At 41.1% G+C, this 14,084-nt stretch overlaps 1 pseudogene; it reads right to left on the reverse strand.

Annotated features, from left to right (window-relative positions):
• Nucleotides 1–89: 89 nt before the first annotated feature.
• On the reverse strand, nucleotides 90–2,401 carry LOC124200546 (annotated as a pseudogene).
• Between the last annotated feature and the right edge of the window lie 11,683 nt (nucleotides 2,402–14,084).

Consider the following 14,084-nt stretch of genomic DNA (forward strand, 5'->3'; position numbering starts at 1 on the left):
CACAAATGCCCAAAATTGGATTCCGTTTTCAAGGATTTGGCTCGACCTCAATCACGGCAGCCATTCCCCAATCCCAGACTATCCGTCCATTACCAACTCATTTGGACAAAAAGATCCATCCACGTGATTGGACTTTTTCCCCGAAACCTGAATTGACAATCGCTGCTAAAAAGACTGAAAAGATTTTTCTGCTCCTCTTCTTTCTCCAGTTTTCTCAATAGTTCTTCAGCTTCCTCATTTTGGGACGTAACCAAGTAGCAAACGCAAAGATTTGCAAGCACCACCGCACTGACGTCCAAAATCTTCACACGACACAAAACTTGCGGTAAATAAAAGAAAAGCTAAATTTCAAAATCATGCTAACCGTACGTTGTCGTAGTTCTGTTTCACGAGTGGCTCATAGAAACTAGTGGCCTCTCAAAACTTGTTTTCTTGCATAAACAAAGTATGGGCGACGTTCAAACGCCACACATCAGCATCTCCACAGAGTTCAGCAGACTGGCGGAAAAGTTTCTCTACTTGAACGTAGTTTTCTCGATCCCAGTAAATCTTAGCTTGATTCATTAAAACGGGCAGGTAACTACAACAAAATTTCATTAATACAAATCAGAATTATGAATAAAGACGGATCAAGATTATTTCATTTCCAATGCTTGCTCATGCGCAAGCCCAGCAGCACTGATAGCGTGAGAATGCTATTGTCTCCGAGCTTCTTTCAAGTTGGTCCCCGTCCGCCGAACTGTCTCTCCGTAACGAACGCAAAGGGCATCAAACTTGGCAAAAGCTTCTTCCGGCGATTTTTGCTGAATGATGAGCGCCTCTAGGAAATCGAACACATACTTCATACAAAAATAGAAAGGTAAAATCACGGTAAATTATAAGAGGTTTAACAATCGCTTACGGGACTGAGATGCTTATAGGTTAAATCCGCATGTTCCGCCATCAGATCGGCAGCCAAGTCGAAATATTCGTATTTACAATACAGAAGAAGTAGATTGGCGAAAGTTTCAGGCGGACAGACTAACGGTCCGACACTCGTCAATCTCGCCTCGGGGTTTTCAAGTTGCTGCTGCTGTTGGGCTACTTGTTGTAGGAGAAGGAATTGAAGTTTGTCAAAACTTTCACTTGGGTTGGCATCCGCGCGGCTGCTTCGTCCATTAATTAATCGATTGATTGTATTATTTCAAAACACGTCATATTATAAGACGTACATGGATTATTCAATTTCAGCAGAATCAATTAAAAATTGCTCGAAACCTTTGATGAATTTTCTGTAATTGAGTTGGTCACCTTTCCTTGCTCCATTAGCAGCAGCAGGAGTTCCTTTTGGGCTGACGCAATAACGTTCCAGAAGAAGTAGCAATCCATAGGCGGCAGGGTAGTTACGATCGAACACGTAATAAATGCTGAGAAGTTTCAACATTGCTTGCCAAATAGTTTGAACACTGATGTTCATGTAGTTTTTGGCCTCCCCATTAACTATTAACATGGAATGAAGGTTTTTCTTATCAAACTGCATGAAAAATACCGCGCTGGTGTTCAACCCTGAATAATTAACCATGATTGGGTTACCTTTCTGAAAAATACAAAAAAATAAATTAGCAATTTTCTTTGCTTTATTGTATGTATAAATAATCTATTTTAACATACCAATTCAACAGATAGTAAAGCCGGCATACCCTTCGCCCCCTGCTTCGATGAACACAGGTTGTTGATCTCCGTAAGGCACGAAATTGCCTCTTGCTCATCTCTTTCTTCAAACTTTTTTCCTTTATCCGAAAGGATGTAACCCCTGAGATGATTGATTAGTGTCTCAAAAGTTGACTTGAAAGCTGTTTCGTCGTTCACTGCCGGCATATGAAGAAAATCAGCATAAACCTATTAGTAAGATGGCAAAACTAGTAATTTAAATAAAGAAATGCCACTGTACAATATAAATTAAATTGTGATTACTTTGTCAAATTTTTTATAGTAAGGGATTGTTGCCAATAACTCTGCAGTTGTTTTTTTCTTGTTCCCATTGACTAAAGAACGACGCAAATGGGAATCGTCGATAGTTCCAGGAATGCTAGTGTCAAAGGCTCCATCAGCTTCAGCCGCATGATTGTTACTGCCAGTTGCGTCTTGCGCGTCAAGGCTTGCAGCAACCAAGAGAACAGATTCTTTCGATTTCTCGAGATTTCTCTTCAGTTTTCTCGATTTCTTTGTCTTAGTGTATGCTTCTTGGCTCTGCAATTTCTTGACAATTTGATCTTTCACCGTTTTCTATGTAGAAAAATACTATATAGCATATATGCTGTAAAAAAACCAAATAATTTGAATTATATAACAGTATAATTACGTATACACAAGAAACACCAACACCTTTGTTTTTAAGACACTCATATTTGTCTACGATCATTTGAGCGTATTTTGTATAGAGAGTTGGTTTACGGCCGACTGGGTGTGTTTTCTGAACATGCATTGCACAAACATAAAAAAATTGTTTGATGTGCAATGTCAGTTGACCTCTTTGGATAGCTTTGGTGAGAACTTGGTTGATTTCCCAGGGTTCACTCCCCTCAGAAGGAAGGAAAATTGGGGCCTCTTCATAAAGAAAAAGAAAATTAGTTAAAGGAAATAAGATAATATTTCAAGAATTACCAACTGGAACATCACTTTGTGATGGGAGCTGTCGTGAGAGGTTTAACTTCTCAACTGGCACACTTTCTGTAGCGAGATGATTCAGCTCTGCTTCTGGATGTCGGACTACTTGTGGTCCACACACTCTGATAAATGTTATAAAATAATGAAATGTTATGCAAAAGGCAAAAATTACGAGACACAAAAGCATGCAATTGGTATGTATATAATTACCTCCCATCAACTGATCAATAATAGCTGAAGCCGTTGTGTTCTGCAGTAAATCAACACCAGCCTTTACTGCTGTAAATTGTGATGTTAGCTTTCTTGCTTTCTTAATTGGAGGAGGCCTAATCTTTTGTCTACTTGAGAACTTGAGATACACCCTACAAAACTTCTTTCCCCTTCTCTTCAGCACAAGTAAGAAGTCCTTATCTTATTTTTCATAATCCTGAATTATAATTCAGATGAATGAAAAGAAATTACCAGAGGGGAAACAGTACCGAAGATGGGATAAATATGAAACGTTGGATGAGCTCATTTTGGGAGAGAATTTCGACTAATCGTTTGTGTGCTAGGTCGTGGTCTCTACCGTTCCAAAACCATCAATAATTTAATCAGTTACTACTTTGAAAATGAATTTCCCTAGCTTAGAACAGCTAAATTCTGAACGAGTTATTCAACAAGTTGACAGTCCAGTCTGCCAAAACTCGCTAATCTTATGTCGATCATCTTGACCCAAGAGAATTTGAGGAAAGGAGCAAATGGTAAGAGCGTTTAAATCAGCTACGACAAACGGAAGAACCAGTAGTTTTGCCAAACGATTCGGATAATCCAAATATACCAGAACCTTTAATAAGAAATAATACTATAGACATTCTTCCCTACAAACAACTTCTTAAGCAAACTCGTGCTGTACTAGATTCAAGTGAAATCACAAAAAGTACTGCAAATACAGAAAAAAAACCTTTTAATCTTTTCAATATTTACTTTTCCAACGAGGAAGTTCCAGACTGTCAGTAATTTTTTAACCAATACGAGCATACTAGGATTACTGAGATCCCCTTGACCATTTTATTGTTGAATTGAAATACTTGTGAAAATAAAATAAAAGAGTAGATCTAACGAATTCCGAGTTTGAATCCGCGTCGACACTCGACAGCTTTGCTTCTAACTCAACCTAATATAGTAACGCCTCTCGATCTATTTACGAAATGTTAATAGAAAACTGATTACGAATCTACTGAATCAGAATATTAATCCGTTGTTTCAGTAGAAATAAGACCTACAGAGACAAATTTTTATCTCTTGCCTATATCAAACAAGGGGGACGAGATAAATTTAGAAAATTCTTCTGGAACTTTACCTAAAAAGTTGCAAGTAAAACAGATTTATCTATTGGCCTAACTTCCACAACTAGTGCGTAAATGCATCATTCCTTCACGACCAAAACCTACAGAACCATGGTAGCAACTTCTTGTCCACAGACGGAAAATTTTGCCGTTTTCTTTCTAAAAGTTAATTAATAATTATAATGATTATAGTTTTGAAATCAACGATGAGGGTGTGATTGCAGGATTTTCCAAATCCATTTTAAAAATGTGACCTTTTCCGCTAATTTCCAATACTTGACTTTCGGCTAGCAAGACTAATGAAGAAAATTCCACAATCATTGCGAATTGTTGAATTTCGTTTGAGATGAAATTGAATTTTAATGAAAGTGAACTCACAATCCATGTTAGTTTGATGCTAGACAAAGGTAAATATTGTACTTAAGATTAAGATAGTACTTAAGCGGATTCTACTTGAGACTCCGCAGAACTGTAAGTTATACACTGTTACGGAAAAAATTACGATTACGGTCTGGATCAGCTTTACCGTGGCGATCCAGCAGAATGAAAAAGATGAAATTAATTAAGACGATGAGAGAAGAGAAATAACTTCAAAATCAACGTGCCTAAAAAGTTGTCCACGATTCCATGATTGACCAACCACCATAGATTGGACAATCAGTCGTAACAAATACTCAGAATTTTGTGAAGGAAAAATAGGTGGAGCACTGCCACCACGATTCAGCAACCAAAAGCCGGGATGAAGAAGACCGGAATGACGATTACGAGCTGAATTCACTTTGCCGTAGTGATTGTGCGTACAGGGAAAATAGCAAACACGGTAACGTGGGAGATAAGGGCCAAACAGCAACAGAAACACGGCAGCAAAAAACAGATAAAACACGAAAAGTTACAAACGCTCCAACGATGATGATGAATGACATGAACGATGGAAGAAGCTTTCCCGGTCGATACACAAAAAAAATTTGCCGAGAAAACTTAAACTCGAATTTATTGATTCTCGTCTATGAGCCGTTCCAAATGTGAATGTTCGATCAACAATTACGACAATTAAATTTCGATTCTAAAATTGAACAGCTTTCGTAGTGGGCAGAGTCCACTGTTCGATCGTCGTCTATTGATATGGAAAACATTTTATTCCTACATAGTTCAGAAGAAATGCTTTGTGATTTAGCAAGATCTTTTGGCTAATCTATCGTACAAATATTTAACAACTATTTTACATCAGATTACACCAAAGAGGCAGTTTCCCACCAGATAAAAGCACCAAAACCTACACTCCATCATAAATTTATATACGAGATATTAATTTGAGCCATTGATTCAACGAATAAAATAGAAAATAGTCTAGTAAAGCTACATGCATTAATCGAAGACAAAATTGTTTGTTTTGAACAATCTTTAAAGGTCTCATGGTCCTGGTAATCTCTTAATTAAACTAAATTTGGCAATTAGTGTGTTTCGTGTATAATAGATGATTTGGATACAATTAATTCCCTGATACCAAATGCGACATGTAAACTGGAAAAATTTAAAATGCAGTGCAAAATTGCTTGTCTATTGAACGATGACTTATTGAATTTGTTTGGTCTCTCTCAGTTTGTAAACAAGAAGGATACAAGAAAGTTGTAATTCCCAATAGATCTGAAGAGATACTGAATCGTCCATCCACGAACAAATTTTTATGTGTTCTAAATCTAAGTTATTGAGGGATGCATTACAAAATAACCGAACGATTGTGAGAAAACTTCGTCATAGAGCGCACAGTCTTGAAAAATTGAACAATAATTGAAAAATGTTGTTGGATTTCAAACGACCATTTTCTATAAATCTGAAAATCCCATGGAATGATCTGTAGAGTCATTAATAGAAATTTTCGATCGGGAAATAATAATCATTCTGAGAAACGAGCATCCTTTTAACAGTGCCAGTTAAAAAATTTAATGCTCCCACATAGACCTTAACATCCCCTAAAATAGACGAATTAATTATTTATTTAGCTTCTGGATTTCAAGAAAACCACAAAACAATGAAGATATTGTTATGGGACCTTAAAATGTCCCATAGCTATCCAAGAAAGAAGTCCAACGGTTCGGTTTATTAGAGAGCAAGAATTACTTACACTTCCCTGTGAAAATATCATTATTAGTAACACCGGAACAACCAAGTGTGCAGCCGGAATAACAAACGTCAACCTGACAAGACGAAAAATGATTGTCAATGATCTAACAGGTAAAAAAAAGAGAGTTAGCTTTAGGTCGATAAAATGGCCTGCAAATCTCTTTTGCTGTGGATTCAATCTAGGCAGCAGTTTGTGGGCGAGATTGACTTTGGCAACGTGTCAATGAATTGTGATAAGAATAAACTCATAAACGAAGAATGTGAAGAAGAAGAAACATATGTCAAAGAGAATTCAAAATAAACAATTGGTCATGGTAGAGGTATAGATGGAGAAAATATTTCAGAAAATGTTGCGTTCAGTCAAGAAGACAATCCATTAGAGCACAATGAGTGCTAGCAAAGAGTCTCCTGAATTTCGTTATAACCGGATTAAGGAAGAGATACTCCTCACCAGCTGGCTGTTGGCCATTGGTGAGGCTAACTGCATGGAAGACGATAAGATTTTGCCTTTGAATTCACGTCATGAAAAACTTGAAGAAATACGATTTAAAGTTGACATAATTGTTGGAGATAATGCAAACGTTCGTGTAAAGCTGTTTAAGTTACTAAGAAGAACAACTGATAGAAAAGTAACGGATCCTGCAGATTCATCTAGATATTTGTTTGTTTTGTTCGACCACACGCAATTTCTGAAAAAAAGACCAGGAATGAATTGATAGACCGTCACTTGAAATGCAATTGAGAATTGATTGATTTGTTCTTGATAAAGTAACTGTTTGCAAAAATAATGGATTGATATCTAACCAGAAGACATGTTGATCCGACAAACTTTGAGCGAATGAAAGTTAAATATGCAAGGAATCTTTTCAGTTCTGAGCATTGCGAAGTACGCATGATTTGAAGGAACTTGGTTTCGAAAATGTAGAACCGCTTGTGAATTTCTTTCAATTTGTCTGGAAACAGTTTAACTACCACGACTTTTGCAACCTGATTCTGTATTATCACTAGAGGGAAGCTTCGAAAAAGCCATTTTCTGATTAAAACAACGAACAACTATATGATCTCGACGAATAAATACTGGATGGTTGATCACTGCTTGAGCGCGATTGAAAGAAGTAATCGGACACAACTAGCAAGATGAGTTGTTAAAGGCCTTTGATAACCGGAGATGTTCTGAAGAAAAAAGATGCCCGAATTATGAATGCAAGAAAACCAGAATGTACAAAATTATGGGAAAAAGAAATCTTGAAGAAAATGGAATCAGTTAATTAAATTTTTGATGGAGGTTACATTGCTCTCCAGTTTACACATTTTTTTATTTTGTTCATTTCTCAAAATATCTTGTAAAATTAGATCAAATTACAATACACGTGTAAATCAAAAATGTAAAAATAGACAAACATCAAAGGAGATCATCTTTATTTCCGTGGAACGTTTAGCAAAGACGAGATAATTCTATCGTCCGGACATCGAGAACTATTTGCCGTCACAAAAACGTTGGAATAAATGGGCAAGATTACAAACAGAGCTACCAATATATATTGGCTCACTGATTGCCAAAATATGGCGGCTTTTTTAATAAAAGAATCAGGAAAAAGTCATATTTAGAAGGAGGTTTACCAAATCATGATTCGATTCAAGAGGCTCAACATCAGAATAATTTCAATTTATTGAATACAAAACGACCCCCGAATCAAGATATCATACGATGACTCGAAAACCGTTGAAACGGACGAGTTGTTAAGTCAACGAAGAAACTTTCCAAAGGAACAACGAAAAATAAAACTTTACAATCGATTTATTCGCTTCCGATCGTAATTCAAAATGAAAATATTCTATTCGTATTTCTATTGTCCTAATACATCAGGTATCGACGATTTTTTGCATTCTTGGGACGCGGAAGTAGCTTGGACCAAAAAGATTATCGTGTCTTCATTAAAAACATGAATTAATTAAAAGGAAATGCTGTCAGTCAGATTGCTTCAATGTCTGAAGTCATGTTGGATATTACTGCAGCAGATGTTCTTGACTGCACTAATTCATCTATCCCTACTGGTAATAATCATTTATCAAACAATGCCGATACAGGTGTCTATTGATTAACCTAACTTTTCAATTACCAGAATTCTATCGTGCTGCTTCTACAGATCTGTCAGCAAAAGTGGTGTTGAATACTAAAGCAGACATCTCAAAAGAAGACAGTTCTATTGAATCAATCAGCACTACTGGTAAATATATTCATTTATTAACCATAAAGATTATCGTGTCTTCATTAAAAACATGAATTGATTTAAAGGAAATGCTGTCAGTCAGATTGCTCCAATGCCTGAATTCATGTTGGATATTGTAAGGATCCATCGACCGCGAACGCCGTGAAATCGAAAATAAATGTTACTACAGTTAAATTTAAGTATAATTCTAAATGAATAAAAAAATGCATCCGTTTGACCTCCTTTCACATCTGGCAAGGCCAGATGACTGCTTGTTGACTCCGACCCCATGGGATCGGAGTATTCACACCTTGCTTCGCTCAAACCCTAATTGTTCACACCCTCTTTTTTATGACTTGCCCTCCGTTGAACTTTCTTATCGCTAACCTTGCCTATTGTATACCAACATTTTGACCTTCTATGAACTTTGATAAGAACTTGTGTAGCACGTAGAATATTAATTCCCTCGGCGGTGATTAAAAACATCCGACCTTGCAACTTGAAATAAATAGCTGGTCGTTTTGGCCGATGGGCCAGTCCATTTTTGATACGCGCACTGTGCGGGTGGTTGTAACGCTCCTCTCTGTATTAGTAATTGTCCTTTTTAGTAAATAAACTTTTAGCTTCCCTCAAACCCAACTCGTTCCGTGTCGTGTTCTTTCCGTGTCAGTTACAATAGTGCCAGCTTCCCCATCATCACCCAGTCCCGGTCTCCGCGCCGCCTTGATCCTTGAGCCTCGGCCGCCGTCTACCCAGCCAACCGCGCTTCGTCCAGTCACGCCGGCCGTCTACCCCGCCGACCGCCGCCTCACCCTCATCTAGCTCCATCTACTGTCGCTGCCCACTAGCTCACCACCTCCACCACCTCGCCTTCACGCCATTACCCCCCTCTGAAACATGGTTCAGCAGTAAGTCTCGAAAAATCCTTGTATCTCTCATAACAGCTGACACTAGATGAGACCTTCACACCCAGACCTTGTACCTGTCGGCCGAAAGTATTGACCACACATCAATCCTTTCGGGCAACAGACAGCGAGACGGGAGGAGTTCTACATGTGGTGGCAGCGAACCAGGTTCCCTTTCCCCCCCCCGCATTGTACTGGTCGGATCCATCGACCTATGGGCCGCCGCCGTTACCAAGAAAACCCCCCAATAGCGTTCATCTTTTCACCAATTTTATACAAGTCAAAACAAGGTCATCGACAGTTGAGTCAAGTTAACGTGGGTCGTAAATCAGAGAAGGGAATGACTTGCATCGAGGTCAGCGGGAACAATAAACCGCAATAAACAAACGAGGGGAATGGAATATTTTGCCGATAAGTAGAACGCTGGCAACATACCTTGGGGCCACAAAAGATTACGTCCCGCAATTTAACTACACAACACACAAAGACTGAAACTGGTAAAAAAGAAAGAAATAACAAATGATAGGGAGAGAAAAATCAGAATTTGTTCTTGCCTAAATACAGGGGCAAGTTGCGTCTTCTTTTGTCGATAGCGGCTTCGCACCAGTTTCCTCGAGGGTGAATTGAGATCATCCTCGCTGCCGCCATATGAAAGGTTTTGTAAAATCTCCACTCAGTGTTCAGTAATATGACTCCCCCGCCCTCCTTTTTTAAAAAACTTACAAAATCGTTCAAGAGTTCCTTTTCACGCAAACACCCCGAGGGCGCCACCGGTGCGTCCAACCTTCCCCCCTTGAAATAACGCAGGAATTTGAGGATCAGCAATTGGGCATAAACCCAACCATTAACTCTAACTGGGAGTTAGTGGGCGCTAGACCAAAGACAACCGCTTCTCAACCAACCCCGCACGCGCATAGTGGAAGGGATTGTGGGGCTTATTTATACTTGGCGGAACTCGCGCAACAGCTCAAGGAATACGACCCATCACAGGAAGCTGAAAGAAGGGCTCTTTTAGCCAAAAACGAAACACTCATCAGCGAAGCCGAAAACACACTTGTCAACTCTTTCAATTCTCAAAATTTCTTTCTACATTACGGGAATCTCCCAATAATAGACGTCCCTCAGGACGAATTGTTGTTTGAGATCAAACACCATCTCCTTCTAAACCATAGAGAGCTATTGAATGATTCAGAACTCACCGATGCTGTTCGGGCACTACTAATTACGCGCCCGGAATTGGACACCCCTGTTAAGTTATTTCGTTATCTTGAGCTACAGACTAACTATTCCCCCTTACTGTCCCCAACGGATCAACAGCCATTACTTGAAAATACAACCCCGTCCACCTTTCATCCAATTCCGTCCTGTTCTACAGGCAATAAAGCAGCAGTACCGTTAACGATCAACGAATCCCCCATAGAAAAGAATCCGTCTTTTTGTCCTTTTTCTCCCCCGGTTACTCACGTTTCGCCCTGCGGGACCACGACAGAAAAGAACACGTCTTTTTGTCCTTTTTCCCCCCCAGCAACTCACGCTGTACCTAGCGATACTACGACGGAAAGGGACACACCTTTTTGTCCATTCTCCCCTCCACAAGTTCCGCAAACTCACGTTCCTCCTTGCGAACCTACGACCGAAGAGAACATACCCTCTCATCAGTGGCCCACCCCCTCTATTCCTACTCCTCCCACCAGGGAAGCCCTCTCTGTGGACACTACCCTAGGCGACCCAATTCGACAAACGGTCCCAGAACTAGAAACCACCCCAACAGGAATCCTGCCCATTACGAAAACCGAACAGACCTCCAAGGCGAATAGGAAGGTGACCTTTTTAGACCCCCCAAAAATGTCGTACCAAGACATATTTGACGAGACCTACTCTTTAGAACTAGAAAATTTGCTCTCTTCTGGCCTTAGCCACAAACTTGCCGTGTCAACTGCCCTGGCACTGGCTCAAACTGCCGTACAAGAGTTATTCTCCCCCACACCAGCTATTCCGGTCCGGTCAGAGTCCACATCCGTCAGTTCTTCAAATTTTACACCTGTACTCTCGTCCACGCAACGGTCAGGACCTCTTCTCACGGGGGGATTTCAAAATTTGGGATCTATCATTCCTCATGCCACCGCCACTCCGCTGAGTAATAATTTTCTGCCCACTTCAGGCAGTAATAACAACAACCCTGTTACCACCTCAACTTCCGCCACCCAATCGGCCACCTCTCCTTCCGCAGGGGGATTCCAAACTTTAGGCAGTAATAACAACAACCCTGTTACCACCTCAACTTCCGCCACCCAATCGGCCACCTCTCCTTCCGCAGGGGGATTCCAAACTTTGGGCAGTAATCACAACAACCCCGTTACTACCCCATCTCCAGCTACCCTGTCGACCGCCACTCCTTCCGCAGGGGGGTTCCAAAATGTAGGATCTTCTACAACCACCGTAACTGGCACGTCTGCGCCAGGACCGGTCGTTTCCCTAACACCCCCAGTAGGAGCGAACGAATCATCCCAATGTGCCCCTCAGCAACTAAGTAGCTACTTCTCGACTCCTGAGGAGAAGGCTAAGAAAGTTAAACAGGCGCAAGCCATGCAGGCACTCATCTCGGTTACAATATTTTGTGATCGGGATACTTCTGGCCGCTTTGACGACTGGGTTGCGCATCTAGAAGCTGCGTTAGCCTTAGGGGATTTTGACGAAGGCAGGAAACTGCAATTAATGCGTTCCAAATTGTACGGGGAAGCCGCCGAAGAATTTGATACTTTCAAACTCGATAACCCCATTAGGGCCAGGGCGTATGCTGATGTTAAAACTCGACTAATGAAACTGTTCCACTCCATGGAGACGAGGTCTCAAAGAAGTGTTGAGTTTCACAATATGACAAGGGAACCGGAAGAGAATATGAGGCGGTACGCCAATAGGATGCGGAAGGCATTCCATTTGGCCTACCCACTAAAAGGTACTCTAGACCCGACCACGAATGCATCTCGAGAGCAAATGATGATGGACAGGTTTATCGAAGGTCTTCAATCAGAGCTCCAGGCTAGGTTAAAACACAAAGAGTTCCCCTCTTTTGAAAAGCTAATCGACAAGGCTGAGCTAATAGCCATGGCGTTGGAAGAAGCGCAAACCAGAAGCCGAGTACATGCGGTCTTTGCTGCACGGGAGGCTTAGAACGAGTCTCGTAACTGAACCGGTCTTGGCTTACCCGGATTTTTCAAAAGAGTTTTTAATTTATACCGATGCCAGTAACTATGGCGCAGGAGCCGTCTTATCCCAAATGCACGATGGAAAAGACAGACCTATTGCTTACGCCAGTCGACACTTTAACAAGGCTGAGTCGAATTATTCCACCATCGAAAAAGAAGCCGCTGCAGTCGTGTTCGGAATACAGAGATTCCGACACTACCTACAAGACCAACCCTTCGTGATAGTTAGTGACCATCGCCCGTTGCAATGGTTGAAAACCTTTAAGGATGAAGGAGGGAGATTGGGACGTTGGTCTATCATGCTAGCCAACATGAATTACACCATCCGTTTCCGCCCGGGTCGGGTTAACGAAAATGCTGATTTCCTGTCTCGGATACCGGTCAGTTCCGTACAAGCGAGGGAAGAATCAGACAATCTAGTCCTTGTTAGGGAACAAAGGGACGATCCCCTCTGTAGCGACATCCGCTACGTCTTAGAACACGGAGAATTAAAGGAAGGGAACAAATACCCGGTCCCTTGTTGGATGAAAGAAATCGGCCTGTTCTTTCTCAGGAATGACGTTTTGTGCAGAGATGGCCCTCCTCTTTCTCAGAAAAGACGACGGTCATCCCAAATTCAAGTGGTGGTCCCACTCTCACTTCGGAAACAACTCTTGGAGGAGTATCATGACTCTCCGCTTTCAGGACATTTAGCGACCAGGAGAACTCGTCTTCGTCTCGAGGACAAGTATTATTGGCCTTCTTTAGTCGACGACGTCAAGGAGTATTGTCGTTTGTGTAGCGTGTGTGCTGCTCAACGCCGTTCAACGTTGCGGACATTCCTAAACCCATTGGAATTAACCAACCGGCCGTTTGAGGTATTGGGATTAGATTTCTTGGGTCCCGTCACACCTCCTTCCCCAACAGGAAACGCCTACATTTTGGTGATCACCGACTATTTTACTAAATGGGTTGAAGTTGTACCTCTACCAAGCACTACCGCCCTAGTGACGGCGAAAGCCTTAGTGGAGAGGATAATCTTGTATCATGGCCCCCCTCGAACGGTGGTCACAGATAGGGGCTCGAATTTCACTTCTGAATTATTCACTTCTCTCTGCAAAACGCTAGATATTAAGTACCTCAAATCAACCGCCTACCACCCCCAAACTAATGGCCTTACAGAACGGTTCAATCGGACCATGATGGACATGGTGCGCAAATACCTCCGAAAGGGTTTTTCAAAATGGGGAGATGCGTTGGGTCCAATCGCCTTTGCCTACAGGAACTCTGTCCACTCCTCCACTAACGAAACGCCGTATTTTTTAAATCACGGTCGTGACCCCGTCCTCCCCATAGATCAATTCTTACGCGTTCGGAACCACATTAGTACAGTACCCTCCGACTATAAGAGCCAATTAATGCAACGTATTCACGAGGCATTTCAATTGGCGAAATATAGTATGTGTAAAGCAAGGGAACAACAACGACAACAGTACAACAAACGAGCCCAAGAATTGCTGTACGAAGTCGGCGACAAAGTACTTTTAACAATGAAGACCCCCCTGTTAAAAACTAGCAAAAAGCTGATTCCTCGGTTCATCGGACCGTACCGAATCACTAAGGTTAACTCGAACCACACAGTAGAGATTCAAGAATATCCAGGGAAACAGACCCAATTAGTTCACGTAA

This window comes from Daphnia pulex, chromosome 8 (assembly GCF_021134715.1).
Source record: "Daphnia pulex isolate KAP4 chromosome 8, ASM2113471v1".
Taxonomy (NCBI): Eukaryota; Metazoa; Arthropoda; class Branchiopoda; order Diplostraca; family Daphniidae; genus Daphnia; species Daphnia pulex.